A 15,516-nucleotide genomic window follows, 5' to 3' on the forward strand; every position below is an offset into this window, starting at 1 on the left:
TCAGTCCACCCGAATTACAGGAAAACATACTCTCTCTCTCTCTCTCTCTCTCTCTCTCTCTCTCTCTCTCTCTCTCTCTCTCTCTGTCTCTTCCCTCTGGTGTATTGATTCTGATAGATTTTATTTTATTTGTCCAAATACTTTCTGCTGAACTCTATAATCTCTCTCAGGTGTGTTACTAATATATATAATATATACCCATTAAAGCCCCTGAAAACTCAGCTTAAAGTACAAAAATCCTTTTCTACAACATTAAATAGCCACAACTAAATTATCAAGTTTTATATAGTGTGTTCATGTCAACCCTGTCTCCTAAAAATTACGTTCCCATACAACTGAACTGGTTTCTCAATTTTGTTTCAAGGGAAACGTATTTTATCCTGGATTAGGTTTGTCTTTGACGTTTCACAAATATGTTTCTAATCTATGTCTGGGTAGGGAGGAGGTCGGGATGGATGGGTCAACCAATGCAGGACTTTCACCCAGGAGACAGCTGTTTGTGTTCTGTTTAAGACCAAAACTCAACCTTGACGTTGTTTACGTAACATACTTCTTAAAGCCCACTAGGTCACCAGCGACCTGCTTGACTGAGTTACTAGCTAGCTACTACAAGCTAGCCCTGAGCTGGTTAGATCACGCATAGAAATATAAATGTTTAATCCTATGTCAATATGGACATGCTACACATCATTAGATAGGTTAGATGCTCCAAAATTCAATCGTTCAGTTCATTTTACAGCAAAAGAGGATGAAGAAGAGATCATTGTTGACAGCTACTTAATGCAACAATCTGAAAACTTTGTTGTAGACATGTTTTTAAATTAAATTTTAAATATTAGATTGATTGCTTCGGGCATGGTCTGGAAGATCTGAGCTTATTGTTTCAATGACAATGGAGCAGCTAACGCTGACATGTAATAATGATGGCAGACTAAGGTAACCTTGACTGCGACGAGGATGGGATTCAGACCCACTCTTGCAGAGCACAAGAGATTAGCAGTACATCACCTAACCCACTCGTCTTTTGGGTCTGTCTTCTAAAGGCTCTAACACACCAACCCAATGGCCGACCTTCGGCAGAAAAGGCAATCGGACTGACTGCTTCCCGAGTTGGTCAAAAAAGTGCCTCGGAACACACCGAAGCGACGCTGACTTGAGCGTACGTTCTGCGTGTGCGTGATACGTAATACGTCTCCATAACAGCAGGTGGCACTAATCTGTATTGTCGACCCAAAAAATGAAAACCGGCAGCTGATTGGCCATAATGGCGGCTCGTTCGGAATACGATCTCATATTTTACGAAAATAGTTCACCGTAATGTGTTTCTGAAAACAATTTAAATGAGAGATAGGCCATGCAGTTGCTGAATCTGTCTCATTTCAGATCAACAAAAGTCAGTTTAAAAGATTTTGGTCAGATTTTGAGAGGCATTAGTCACGCTCATTCTGCTCGTCATTTCCGGGTTAGCACTCCACCAATCAGATTCGTCAAATAGGCCCAAATGAACAGCCCAAATGAACAGCCCAACGGCTGACGACGGCACAGAACATGTCGAACAGACTCGAGTCACTGACCTCGCCAAACTATCCGACGGCCGATAATCGGGTTGGTGTGTCAGCGCCTTAAGGGGACCCCCCAGGGTGTTAAAACAAGCAATCAAAGTTAGACTGAACTCAACTTTAGTTGCAATGTTTACAGGGGAATTAGCTAAAAAGGTAAAGTGAATAGTAAATGGACACTAGCTTAGCACATTAAAGCTAAAATAGGTAATTGTCTAGTCAAATATAAAGCAACTCATAATTTATATTATTAATTTAATTTCCAATGATCAAATATTGTTTTATATTAATCTGTACATTGTGAACACATCCACAAAGACAAAAACAAACAGCAAATAAACTTAATTCAAACAGTCTCACTTCATTCAGTTCACACACATAATTGACTGTGTATGCTGTGTATATTGTTGCAGATCAGCTAACACACCATGACTTCTAATGGACACCAACACAATACACACTCATTATTCAACACTAACACACACTCCTCCCCTCTAAAGGACACAGCTGTGAGGTTTCATATAGACAGATGGACACATTTTTACAGTCCGACCCTAAACATATCACACACACACACACACACACACACACACACACACACACACACACACACACACACACATAGTCTGTATTGTAGCAGCAAAAGAGCAGCTGGTTTAGTACCTGCTAGTGTTGTTAGACATGTCCTGAAAGAGAGAAGAGGAGGTGACTGCAGGTTGTTAATCTGTTGACTCAAATTTATTATGAACATTTAATGAATATGTACTCATTTGTCAAGAAGCAACAAGTGCCTCAAACACAACTCAGTAGAGGTGGAAGAAGTAAACGTAGTAAGACCACAGTGTAGAAATACTCTGTACAAGTAAAAGTCCTGAGAGTAGACATCTGCTTCCTGATCTCCAGAGGATGAACCCTTTATATGGTAATGACTCCATGATTTTTCCTGTAGCGCCGCCCTCAGGACAAACTGCACATGTTCAGACTCTGAGAACAGATCACCAGGATGTAGTTTGTTTAGGTTTTGTCTGTAATAAACGCTGCAGCCTGTAAGGGACACACGCTAACAGGATTTCAGACTCATTCGGACTGAAATTGGAGGAATCGAACTCAGCTTCTGTCCAACTTTAGATCTTTTATAGTCCTAATAATCACCAGGGGTCTCATTTATAAAACTGTGCGTAGGATCCTAAAAGTGTACGTACGATATGGCGTACGACAAAAAAAAAAAATCTGATTTATAAAATCTGTAAGCAATGTTCCCTTTATAAATCACAGATTACCCACAAGTGTGCATACGTGAATCAGCCTCTTATCCAGCCCTGTACACGCCCATTTTTAACCATAAATAGTCAATGCAAAGCACCTTATGAATGCTGATCAGTATGTTAAGGGCTCTGTCAGTTGTTCTTTACGCCGAATCATGACGACTGGCGGGGAAAAAGCAAAAAAATTCTCGACGTTCAGGGATGGCTGCAAATTTAATCATAATTTCGGCCTGTCCGCCATTTCCCTCTGGAAACAGCCGGTTGCCCCCAGAGTGGCGAGAACTTGTATTTGGAACGGGATGGCATGGTTCCGGCACGTTGCCCTCTCTACTGGACCCAATTCACAACATAGAAGAGTACAGCTTTAGGGAATTTAAATTAGCCAGTCATCGTCGTGGTCCCTGAAGTCTCTTTCTCTCCTGTTTCTTCCATTGGCGTAGTCCTCCTGCAGGGCCAGCATGCAGCATTAGGCACGGGGGTCACTGCATTATGTTACAACAATTTGTGATTGTTAACACCTTGCCAAAATCACAGCATCAACTAGTGATATCCCGCGCACAGATACAATTTAAAGACGAAAGTGTAATAGGCAAACACACTTTTCTTCAGGCAAGTTTTGTCATGAACAGTTCCGATAATGAGGACATTAAGTGTAACGATTGCGCGAATGCTTAACGGCTGTATTTCCAGACTTTGACATTTGATGATATATGCACCATATTAAAGTCAGATATTTAGATACACTGTGTTCTGCCGTTATCTAATGCTAGGGGATTTGATGCTATCCTATATTCCATGCAGTCGGGCCGTCTCATCTTACCTGTGCTCCGAAGCGGACAATGTGACGGCGAGACAGCGCCTAAACATTAAGAACACATTTTTATTAAAGATTTGAGTCGGATTTTACAATGTGTTTATGGAACAAGTATCACTCAGTACAAGCGCAAATAGCATTGCTAGATTTATCTTCATGGTAACGTGGATGATATGGAGTGGGAAAATGTGCATGAGGCATCAATACTTGAAAATATTAAGAGTAATCATTATTCCCACATTTGCTTTCTGCAGTATGACATCAGTTCACTGCCTCATCAACTGCGACATCAGTTCACTGCCTCATCAACTGCGTCGCCAATTCCCATTGTCTCCAAAATATGCGTACGCATGGGTCAGAGTTTGCACATTCTCCCGTCAAGTTTGTTTTTTATAAATCACAACCTTTGCGTGGGAAGTGGCGTACGCACATTTGCAGCCCCGTTTTGTGCAGCTCGCCCATTAGCACACAGATGACAGCTGATGTGAGGCTGTTAAAGAGACAAGTGATCCAGACCTGCTGAGCGTGCACGCGCACACACATACAGACGCACAAACACACACACACACACACACACAAACACACTCAGATTCAAAACGGCTAATTGAATTTCATGGCCTGTCTTTGTCAAAGGCTCGCCACCTTCTGTTACTGTTGTAGAGCTCTGTAACTGTGTGTGTGTGTGTGGGGGGGTAATAGACAAGCCAATATACTCCTAAACAATAGTGCCCCCTCCCCCGGCGGCGGTGGGGGTGGCGGTGGAGGATCAAGGCCTTTACAGCCCATGAATTCATTACAGCTGCTTTCTGGCCAAGGAGGCGCGCTGCCTCGTCTTTATCGCGCTGAAATGAGCAATAAAAGAGGCTTAAGGGAGGTGACTGGAGGGATGACGGGAGGAGGGGGTGGGGGCAGGGGATGGCAGGATTTGGAAGAGGTGGAGGGAGGGGTTTAGGGAGACAAGAGAGAAACTTTTGTGGAGGAGAGGGAAAAAGAAAGGCAGGGAGTGTGGAGAATGGGGAGTAACGGGTGGTGCTAATCTGCTATCCATCTGCTACTGCAGCTCGTATTCATGACCGCCGTCCCCCGTCCCCCGCCCCAGCACCTTTAAATGACACCAAAACATTGGACTAAATGTTTTTGGACAGGGGGCTTTGTCAGCGACACCCCCTCATCACCCGGCCTGCTGTGACACAAAGAGCCCGCTCCCCCAAAATAGTTAATAATTAGATTAAAACTTTGAATAAATGAAGTGTGTGAGTGAATGGAGGCTGTAAGCTGCCTGTCTGACTGTCTATCTCCGGTCTCACCCTTCACACTGACGGGGACACCACATGCAACACCAAAATGTTGTCTCTAAATTCAATTAGTTGTTTGTAATTTTCCTTCCAGAATAAAAGTCTTTTCTGATCAATTATCAGTGACTTCAACATAACACCAAATACTGCTGCCAAAATAAAACCATTTTCTGATCAGGTTTTGTTGGTCCAAACACAACTCGGTCAGTGGTAGTGTACGGTAATGTTGAGCAAGTTCACACTTAACAAGAGCAGCTCCGTGTTCAGTTCACACAGATTAAAATCAACTCGTTCACATTTCAAATTTAGAATTTTGAACTAAGTTCTCATCCCCCCCCCCCCCCCAAAAAACTAGTTCATGTTAATTTCTTCTTTTTTTAAATAAGCTGCTCGATGGCTGGGCAGATGCTTCTACTCGATGCGTTTCAAATTTGTTGCTGATGTAGCTGACGTTTGGGCCGGTCATAGTGGGATAGTGTTTCCCTCCTGTTAAAATGATGATGAGGGTTTGGTTCAGATTTATGTAGGGAGAAACATATCGACGGGGCGCCGGTCTTCAGTCGACGTAACACCGGTAGGCTATGCCAGGGGCCGTAAATCCTCAGGTGCTGCAAAACACAGTGCATTAGCGTTTAATAACTGTCGCAAGAGTGAACAATGCTCACATTACCGTCCATTCGTTGCAATCTGATACCGTTTAGTTCGCTGTTCATTAAAAACATGAGCACGTTCAATGAACACAATCATGCACAACACTGACGGTGTGGTGTACGTAGTGTACACCGTAGTTTTGCCGTAGGTTGCAATTGCTTTTAAATCTGGGACAAGTAAATAAAGACATTGCAGTCACTATTGATGGTAGCTTGGCTATGTTTGTGCAAGGTGTCCCGTGTCGCGCTCATGACCATTCTCTCTGACCAATCGGTGGTCTGCAGTGCTTTAACTCCACCTTCTAGTATCGGCTCAGCTCGCTGGGAACCTCGACCGAGGTGGTACCAAGGGGGTAAGCCCAAGGGGGTAAGCTTCGCTTCTGAACGCGAACCTCCGATGGCGCCATTTTGTTGCTACAAAGGTATCACCTCTTGTTAGCATTCCACTGACCGCCATTTTTTTTTTACGTCACTTGACTGCGAATAACTTTACATCTGAAGCATTTAAAGACTCTATTTGTCCATTGTTTAGTTCTAAAGAAACACGACAATGTATAAAAGGCTCCATTACCTTGTACCTCACGTTATGGCTCCGTAGCAGACGTTTTTGTAAAAATACGCTAACGATTGTGTCATAACTAAGTGACTTACTGTCGCACAGTAGAGGAATTACCGTATAGTACAGGAGAAGCTCGCAGGCAGTTTCGACTTACATTAGCTGTTTAGGTTTAATTACGAATGTTAACTAGCATGTTAGTTAGCAATAATTAGCCTGTGCTTATGTTATCTCCTTACATATACCTACACTCTCCGTCTCTGTAAGATTGGGAATGATTGAGATTTCTCTTGGCACAGCTACTAGAAGACTTACAACTTTCAGACACATTGCTCACGTCACATTTACGTTGTCTCTGTCAGTTGGAGGCTGCGCAGTAAAGGAAGAGATCACCGGAAAAGTGCTTCTAATAGCCTTCACTGGTCTCCATCCAGAGCAACGGGATCTATTGGTCCATTTATTTTACTGTCTATGGATGGTACCAAACAAACCACTACGGAAACAGTGCTATCCACAACTATTGATAATGGTAAAGAGACAGATATTTACGTGTACATCTTTATAAGATGATTATATGTTAAAGCTACGACTCTCTTTATGTTTGGATGAAAAATCTTTTCAGATTCATTCTAATTAACGTGTCTATATGTCTAATAGAGATACATCTGTCTGTGTGCCGCATGCTCGGAAAGAGAAGTGAAGGATAAATAAAAATAAAAGCAGAAAAAAACGAGAATAAAAGGACACAGACACAGAATAATGTTGTTGTTGTTGTTGTTGTTGTCTGGTATCAGGTCTATATCTCTGTCTCTCTGCAGCAGCAGAAACATTTAAACTGGAGGAGATTGAAAAAGAGATCAGACATGATGACATCTTGTGTTTGATGTGAGTTTTCTCAGCAGGAGGTAAAGACTTTACTTTAATACCACACATAGCAGCTCATGGTCCATTCGGGGTGAAATCAGGCTGTTTGTATTCAGTCTGACATCTATCAGATAAACATGACTCCTCTTCATCACCTCCTCTTCCTCATAGGAGCTCCTCTTCTGTCCCTCTGTCTTCATCCTCCATCAGTACACTCTAACTTACATTATACAGTCTACGCTCGTAGTTCACCGCCAATTCTGACATTAACACAATCTACTCATTCACATTATGTCAAACTTTATTTATGCGGCAAATGTAACTCAACATGGTTTACAGAAATGAATACAAATACAAAAACACTCTAGAATAAAAACCGACTAAAAACAGAAGAATAGTTTCAGCTGGGAGATGTGTTTGAGAGGCAAGTTCACTACGTTCCACAATAGGGTTTTTATACTAATAAATAAGCAAAATAAACTCACAAGAACCTTTTTTCCTTACTAAACAGACATTTACAAACTTTCACCAAACTAAGAACTAGAATTGCCTTGTTAACTGTCATTGTAAAACACACTTCATTCAATCTGGACAGAAACAAAATGAAACTCTTTCTGTTCCAACAAAAAACAACAATAGTTTGGCTCAAATAAACTTTGAATTCACCGAGTTAGATGTGAAAATATGCTGTCTACACACGCCCTGATGTCGGACAGTCTGGCGAGGTCAGTGACTCGAGTCTGTTCGGTGTGTTCCGTGCCGTCGTCAGCCGGAGGAGCCGTTGGCCTTCATTTGGGCCGATTTGACATGTTGAATCGGAAGGCGAGCAGTCGGACTCAATGGCCAATCTGATTGGTGAAGCGCTAACCCGGAAATGACGAGCGGGATGAGCGTGACTAACGCCTCTCAAACTCTGAAGAAAATCTTTTAAACTGACCTTTGTCGATCTGAAATGAAGACAGATTCAGCAACTGCATGGCCTATTTCTCGCTTAAAATGTTTTCAGAAACACATTTCGGTGAACTATCTTCATAAAATATGAGATCGTATTCCGAACAAGCCGCCATTATCAAATCTGGGAGCAGCCAGACCCACGTGAAGCGTTCGTCCAATCAGCAGGGGCAACAATACAGATTAGCGCCGCCTGCTGTTATGGAGACGTATTACATCTCGTGCATGCGCAGAACGTACGCTCAAGTCAGCGTCACTTCGGTGTGTTGCGAGGCACTTCTTTGACCAACTCTGGGAGGCAGTCAGTCCGACTGCCTTTTCTGACAAAAATCTTTGTCCAAATAAAAACACTAAAAAACATAAATGAAGCGCTGTCACTACTGCGACAAACCAACAGGCAGCGATATAACTCTAACCCTAAAGCAATTTTGGCCAATCAGCAGCCTTAAAAAAAAAACTATTACCACTATTAGTACCTGGCTACAATGGCGCATTGATTGCTCCGTAGCACATTCTGATGCCTCTGTTCCTCAATATAGTGGAAAAGTAACTGTACATTTATGTATAAACATATAACAAGTCCTGTTAGCGGTTAGAAGCACTGTTTTGGCCATGTCCGCCATTAAATGTTGCCTCATTTGTGACGCTTCACAAAAGGAGTGGACATAACTGCACGCTCTGACGTTACAAGACAAAAACTTGGCTTTTCCTGTCTACACGTCAACACTGAAAACAGAGTTTTCCAAAAAGATCTGTTTTCAGTGTTTTCAGTGCAGTTTGTGTGGACGAAAGACCAAAACGCAGAGAAAAAGATATGTGTATGTGTGGATAGTGAGAAGCACTTTTCTAGCTTGACAAACATGTCTCACAACACATCTTTGACCTCTGGTTGCAGTAATCAGCTGATATGCTGCTCAGCTGTTAGTGCTGCATTTCAGACTGCGCCTGTGTTGTGTTCATCACCTGTGACAGCTGGATCTGTCTCTGTCCTGGACACTCAGAAATTAAACTGATATCCTCTGAAAGATCTGGAGAAGAGTTTAAGATTGATCCTCAAATATGGAGCTACTGTGTTGATGATGGACAGAAGAACTTCAGATATTCAGTGCTTTTCTGTCTGTCTGCTGACTGATAACATTCATCATCAGCATGCAGCGCTGTATTCACTGTGTTCTGAGCGCGCTCAGTGGACTGAACGAGGAAAGTTTCAGGCTCCATACATTTAGATGTGTTGTTGGGACTAGTCTCTGTAATGTGTGATGGATTCAGTCGGCAGGAGGTCGCAGTAATGAGTCATCTAAAAGCAGCAGCCTGCAGCAATACAGACACTCTGATCATCAATGTCTGTCTGTCTGTCTGTCTGTCTGCCTGCTTGCCTGTCTGTCTGTCTGTCTGTCTGTCTGTCTGCCTACCTGCCTGACTGTCTGTTTGTCTGTGTGCCTGTCTGTCTGTCTGTCTGCCTCCCTGCCTGCCTTCCTGTCTGTCTGTCTGTCTGTCTGTCTGTCGGTCTGCCTTCCCTCTCTCTGCCTGTCTGTTTCTTTGATTTCAGCCCTGTCCACATACGGTTTGGATCGAATGAAGGTTTCTCCAGCTTGGTGAGGAAGATCTTGACTGGTCTGCACAGAGCTCTGACCTCAGCCAGCCCTATCCAACCCCGTTTGGATGAACTGGACCACCGACTGTAAGCCCCACCTGGTCACCAACATCAGTGTTGGACCTCACCGATGCTCTGCTGTCTGAATGCAGCAGGTTCAGCATCTGGTTTGAATCCTGAAACCAGCACAATGGAGGCTGTTAGAGCACATGAATGACAGGCAGGCAGGCAGACAGACAGGCAGGCAGGCAGGCAGGCAGGCAGGCAGGCGGCAGGCAGGTAGGCAGGCAGGCAGACAGACAGTTACATATGGTCAGCTGTCCGCATACTTTTGGCCACCTATCTGTCTCTCTCCACAGTGTTATAGCAGAAGCTCAGATGAGTCAAGCTCAGCGGGAGGATCACTCAGGGGTTAAAGATAAAGAGGAGCGAGTATTACCGTCAAATGGTCCGTGAACTAACTGTGTGCGTGTGTGTGTGTGTGTGTGTGTGTGTGTGTGTGTGTGTGTGTGTGTGTGTGTGTGTGTGTGTGTGTGTGTGTGTGTGTGTGTGTGTGTGAGAGTTTTGTCTGATCATGTGGATGACTTCTGTTTTTTTATAACACTGCTGTACTGAATGACGTGACTTTAAAATGATTTAAAGAATAATTCTGGTTTATTATAACTCTTATTATTGTACTGTTCTTCATCATGTCTCTATTTAATAACACTGTTGTCACCAAGTTAGGATCTGAGATCTACGACGACATATTAGGACCATTGATGGGTAAAACAAAAACAAAAATATGATTACATAGCCGGGGGAGGGGGCTAAGAAAGAAAACTTAGAAATTCCAAGATTAAAGTTATACATTTACATTGGTGTGATGAGGTTGATCCAACCTTGCAAAATGAAGCGATTTGGTTCACTTTGCAAAACACAAAAACCTTCCAAGGTTTTTTCTCGCAAATTTGTGATTTTAATCTTGGAACGTTTTTTCTCCTCCCCCTTTACCTTCAGTTTAACTGAACTTCTTTTTATTCATAATGATCTGCTTATGTCACCAACACACACACTGTTCCTTCTATATTTTATGTTACAGTAAGTTGCTTTAATGTGTGTGAGAGAGAAAAGCCCCATATGGTCCAACAAACAGCACCCCCATTATTACCACACACACACACACACACACACACACACACACACACACACAAAACACACACACACACACACACACACAAAAAAACACTCTTAATGCCACTTAAGGCTGTTAGTGTTTCCTGTTGACGTCCAACAACAGCCTCTTCACAAGCCATCATTTTCCACTCCGCAGAGCTCTTTATACACACACAGATAATACAGACCACACACACACACACACACACACACACACACACACACACACACACACACACACACACACACACACACACACGAACACACGAACACACACAAACAGGCAGATAGCAGAGAAAAACTGAACAGCGATGTTTCACTTGTATTTGCATTTTTTCAAAAACATCTTTTCAATTATAAATGTATTCTCATATTGATCCTTCAGGATTTCATCAGAATTACTGCACAGTTTCAACAGACCAAAGCCTCACTGTGAGGTGAGTCCTTCTGCTTCATTATCTGCTCTTAAACAGGGTCAATATGTCAAAGATCTCCACCAGTAATCTGACAGGTCTTTCACACCAGAAACACACATTTTGCTTTGTGATAATATTGTACTTTTTACTTCACTGCAGTTATTTGACAGGTACCGTTACTTTCATTTTACATACAAAATGAATTCATAAAATATGACGCATTATTATAGATTAAATGCCATTTATTGCCACACAGGTGATTTCAGTTATGTTGCTGATTAGACGTTCAGGTTGGAGATTTGCAAAGCTCTGCTGGGATTTACACAAGGTAACATTTAATAATAACAAGACGAACTTGTGTGCAAAAATATTAAAGAAATATCATCTTCGGGGCTCCATAACTTACTGTAATACTCTGCAATGGGCTTTTCTGTAAAATGATGAGTACTTTTATTTTTGTTACTTTAAAGGGATAGTTTTGATCTTTTGAATTAGGGTTAAGGTACTTACACATAGTTAGTGTATATGGCGGTCGACACATCTCCAGTTTGTAAGAGACACCGATAAAAAGGATCCCCTAAAAAAATGTATATCAGTTTAAGTGTACGCTATATTTAGAAGATTTTTACTCAAGTGCACACTAATGCAGCCTATAGCTGGAATCAGCAGGCAACGTGTTGCTTTAGCAAAGCTCTTCTTCAAACTTCACAACAGAAACAGAAGGTGAGTCTAGGGTTAGCACTATTGGAATATTAGCTGGCACAGATGCCGTGTCTCCCTTCTGCCTGAAAGTCTGGGCTGAGCAGCTGGCGCCCAGCTTCATACAGATCTTAAACAGATCACCGGAGCTGTGTGAAGTCCCCTCCTGCTTCAAACGCTCCACCATCCTTCCCGTCACCCAAAAAATCCACCATCACAGGATTAAAGGGCTACAGGCCTGTCGCCCTGATGTCTGTGGTCATGAAATCCTTTCAGAGGATGGTGTTGAGCCACCTGGAGGACATCACAGGCCTGGACCCCCTGCAGTGTGCCTACCAGGCAAAAGGGTCAGTAGATGAGGAGTCAGTGGGACTGTATTACATCCTGCAACACCTTAACTTCCCAGGGACATCGCAAAGATCCTGTTTGTGGATTTCACCTCAGCATTCAACACCATCATCCCAGAAGTTCTCCCCAGCCTCCACCCGTCAGTGGATATATAACAAGCTTCCTGACAGACAGGAGGCAGCAGATGAGGCTGGGTTATATCTCTACATAGTAGTGAAATGGTTATGTTTATTTTGTTCAGTTTTGTTGTCCTTCCTTTTAGCCGTATATGTCTGTGTACTTTGAGAGCAACCAAAAGCTGGAATCAAATTCCATATGTGCTTACACTTACTTGGCCAGTACAGCTGATTCTGACATTCTATAGACTGAAAAATCACAATTGAAACTTCTTCAATCTAACCACTGAGTAGACTGCAGAGGCCCCAAGAAAAATGGACTAATTCAATATTTAGACCCTATTGCCACTTTTAGACACTATGGAGCCATTTGATTTCACTCAAACACCAACCTGTCCTGTAGCTGTGGTGCATTCTGGTCTTTGTAGTTTCATCACTGCAGCAGCAGTTTAACATATAGATAACTCTGAATGTTTTTTTAGCAGAATGTTCCTTTAAATCCTCAATAACTAACAGAGATATTTTACAGATAAAGAGACAAATAATCAGTTTCTATCATCTGACACCACCTGTGTGTGTGTGTGTGTGTGTGTGTGTGTGTGTGTGTGTGTGTGTGTGTGTGTGTGTGTGTGTGTGTGTGTGTGTGTGTGTGTGTGTGTGTGTGTGTGTGTGAAGGACAGAAAGAGGAGAAGGTGGAAAACAACTTACACACTTCTAAAAAGCTTCTGTCTGTAAATTAAAAAGTGTTGTCTGACAGTTTATCTGATGGTATGAGAGGTCACAGTGAGGTCACAGGGTCTCTGTTACCATGGTAAAAAGGTTACAATGCCAGCTGAGCAAAGCAGGCTACTGTTTTTGTGTCCAAGTGACTGATGGGAACAACAATCTTTGAAATTGGTCCAGCATTAAGCAAGATCGCTATCGGCAGCAGCGAAACAAGATACTATGTAAATTAATAGGGCAATTGACCAGCTTGTATTTACCTTCACAAAAGTGCTCGTTATGCCACTCAGATTAATATTCTAAGTGTGACAACATTATGGAAAGGATTTCTAAGGAGGTCGACCTTTCTGTTAAAAAGTAAGATCCTTTTTGAACATAAAAACATCCACGAAATTGCGTTCGCTAAACCCACCAGACTCCATGTAAACAAACAGTAATTTTAGCATGGTAAAATATACTTCATTCAAAGTCGACAGAAACAAAATAAAACTATGAAAAGCCGTTTTGTTACCCTTTAAGAATAACTATTGTTGAAGTTAAAAAGTTTAAACACAATGTACTTGCTAGATCTAATCAAATAACTACACTAATTAGCATTGGTCTGGTTCATTCCGTCTGTAGCTTCTAAAGAATTAATTAGGTCATGGCTGTTATTTAGCATACTGTAGGAGACTCATTGTCCCCACAGGAAAGGTAACTGCTAGACGTGATTAGAACAAAGGAAATGCAAACTCTGTAAACTTGAATACAATCAACACTTCCATGATAATCAACCTTAGTCTGTGACCTGGAGTAAACCTAAATTCAGGTGTGTCCTTATCCTGAGGGACAGGATAAATGGGGGCTCCTGAGACGATCTCGGGACTACAAGCCTGGGTCCCGACAAGGGCACAAGGTTCTGTAGTCCGCTGTTTACAGTGTATTGTTTGTCATGTCGCATGGCTGCTAACTTGTGTCCCGACAGGGGAAGCATGTTTGCAGTCTGATGCTGGTAGTGTTTTATGTTTAATTGTGTTTTGACTGTCGTTTTCACAGTGTTGTTTTATTAAACCTCTTGCTTAATCTTTCAATTCAAACCTAGCCTCTCCTTCGTCCTCAGAAATCTAAGAACACGTCATTTAGTGAAATTCTAACACTATATAACTAATAACTAACAATCAGTTAAAAACTCTCTGTAGTTGCTTTAAGTACTAAAAGTAAGCTACTTAGTAGACCAAACATTCCACCACTGCATAAATCAATTAATTAATTCATAGTTAATGAAAATATTGTTTATTTCATTTAGGCACAGAACATTACACGTCAAACTTAATTTATTTAACAGTAACTTATTAAACATAGAGGCCAGATCAGTCTAACAGAATCAGTGTGAAGCTTTAAAATCTTCTTTTATTCTCATTACAGCCAAACACACACAGGTCAAAGGTCAGAGGTCACTAAGACCAATATTAAGATTTGACTCCGATCCATCGCTTCTTCTTCTTCTTCTTCTTCTTCTTCTTCTTCTTCTTCTTCTTCTTCTTCTTCTTCTTCTTTTCTTCTTCTTCTTCTTCTTCTTCTAAAGTTCACTCTCTCCACCTGTGGAGCTGGCCAAAGCACGTGACTGAACGCGGAAGCGGAAACAGAGCAGCTACTTGCCAACAGCTGAGCAGCGGCAGAGATCCTCTATGAATAGCACGAACCACTCTGTAGTTAAAAAAAAAAAAAACACCGTAAAAACCATCACCTGATAACAATTGTTGAACTGTCAGCTGATATTTTAGTATATAAGGTTAATGTCATACTGTTACAATGGTGACTGGTAGAAAACTGAAACCATGTTTTGTTGAGTTATTGAAGTGAATAAAATCCAAATCACATCAATATATTTACCAAAATTTGCTTTCTTAATGTGTCGTATTTTAATTAATTAACTCTGGACCGCTGCTAATGATCAAATGATGATTTTCTTTTTTTCTTGTTGTTTTCAGCTGGTGGTATTGCTAGTGTGTGTGTGTGTGTGTGTGTGTGTGTGTGCGTGCGTGTGTGTGTTCGCGCGCGCGTGTGTGTGCGTGCGTCCGTGTGTGCGTGCGCGCGCGTGTGTGTGTGTGTGTGTGTGTATCTCTTGACCTTGTATAACAATAATAATAATACTAATTTTGACTGACTTCATTACTATTTGCACTATTTTAATATAATACTGCCGGACACTTTTTACAGTTTGTTATAACTTAACTGCCACTTTATTTTTTTAAAACATATTTGTACTTTTACCTTTATTTTTACCTTATTTATTTATATGTATATATTTAGTTTATTTTTTTATTTATTTTGATAGCATCGATACAGATGTTGCAATCTTAATATCGTTGTAGGCTACTTGTACAATGACAATAAAGATATTATATAATTCAAATTAATGATTGAACACAAAATAATACTACAAATGAATAAATAATAATAAGAATAATAAGAATAATCTAACCAATTAATCAACTAATCGTTTCAGCTTTTAATAAAATATATTGTATC

This window comes from Perca fluviatilis, chromosome 6 (genome assembly GCF_010015445.1).
Source record: "Perca fluviatilis chromosome 6, GENO_Pfluv_1.0, whole genome shotgun sequence".
NCBI lineage: Eukaryota > Metazoa > Chordata > Actinopteri > Perciformes > Percidae > Perca > Perca fluviatilis.